At 35.8% G+C, this 1,354-nt stretch overlaps 1 pseudogene; it reads left to right on the top strand.

Moving 5' to 3' along the window:
- Positions 1 to 237: 237 nt before the first annotated feature.
- On the top strand, positions 238 to 356 carry LOC134936852 (5S ribosomal RNA; annotated as a pseudogene).
- The last annotated feature ends 998 nt before the right edge of the window (positions 357 to 1,354 follow it).

The raw sequence follows: 1,354 nt of genomic DNA, 5'->3' as shown, positions 1-1,354 counted from the left end.
CTCTCATCCATTGTCCGCTATATTAAGCTATATGACAGTAGACAGCAGAAGACGGGCTCTGAACCTATACGTTTCCTATATCTTACTTTTTCAGTACTCTCTCATCCTGACGCCAGCTATATAACTCCCCTGCAATGCTAAGAGTAACAGGGAAACTGTGCGCAATAATGGACAGCAGAAGTACTCTATCTGGTATATGCCAATAACCATACACTCTCTCATTCACAATCTATGGGATATTACTGCCACATCTCACTGGCTATGCCCAATCTCGTCTGATCTTGGAAGCTAAGCAGTGAATAGCCTGATTAGTACCTGGATGGGAGACTTCCAGGGAATATTAGGTGCAGTAACAAATACCTCTGTATACACGTGAAAAGCAGAGGTGTTGGAGCAACCTTTGACTGTTACCATTTTCATATCTATATTCCCCTCTTCTCATTGAATCTCTTTCTGATCACACACTCATCTAGAGCTCTTTTGCATATTGCAATTATTGATCAGAAAATTTAGAAATAGATTAATCGTTACCAGGATAAACCATTACAATTGGCATTGGAAGAATTTTCTGTTATGCTGAAATTAAATTCTTAATATTTTCATCTCAGGTGTCACTGTTACCTTAAATAGTAATATTACTTGGAGAACTGCCACTCCAAAATTATTACTTCACAAGTGAGAATCATTTGACTTTCTCCGTAAATATTATATACTAAATGTGTGTTGAATTGTGTACCAGAATTTTATCATACTATAATTAAAAGTTAAGTTTTAGTTTTTTAAGCGTGCCCCAACACAGAGTCTCTCTTTCTCCTTTGTAACTTTGATACGTACTATTGACTCTGGGTGCACCACCAACAACAGTAACTCCTTTAAGACCGATACAGGCATTTCTTATGTATATGTACTGTTGGTTCACAAGGGACAAATTTCATAAGAGCCCATTACAAAGAAAAATTCTTTAGAAAGGTCCTGTGCGGCACCAAACTGACCTTCTCCTGAAGTTTATAACATGTACAGAATATCCATACTATGACATCAAGTGTCATTTTACTTTGATGTCAGAGATATACTTCTTTACTGGGACATACTTTTGTACTATGAGGTATTTCACCAAAACAACTGTAACATAAGATTTTGTAGACCTATGAAAAGACCAAGAGATATACGCTAAATTCTTCCACATTATTAGATTCTCATATTTTTCCATTATGCACTTCAGGATCATTATCAAACCCATGTAGTTTTGCAACAAAAATCATTCCTACAATAAACTCCTAAAATGTACACAGTAATGTGAATTAGAAAGATGTGTGAAAGACATATAACTTATTGCAATTTTGTGCATGGTAGA

This window comes from Pseudophryne corroboree, chromosome 6 (genome assembly GCF_028390025.1).
Source record: "Pseudophryne corroboree isolate aPseCor3 chromosome 6, aPseCor3.hap2, whole genome shotgun sequence".
In the NCBI taxonomy this organism is placed as follows: Eukaryota; Metazoa; Chordata; class Amphibia; order Anura; family Myobatrachidae; genus Pseudophryne; species Pseudophryne corroboree.
Note: the sequence above shows the minus strand (reverse complement) of the source record. Positions and strands in the feature narration are given on the sequence as shown.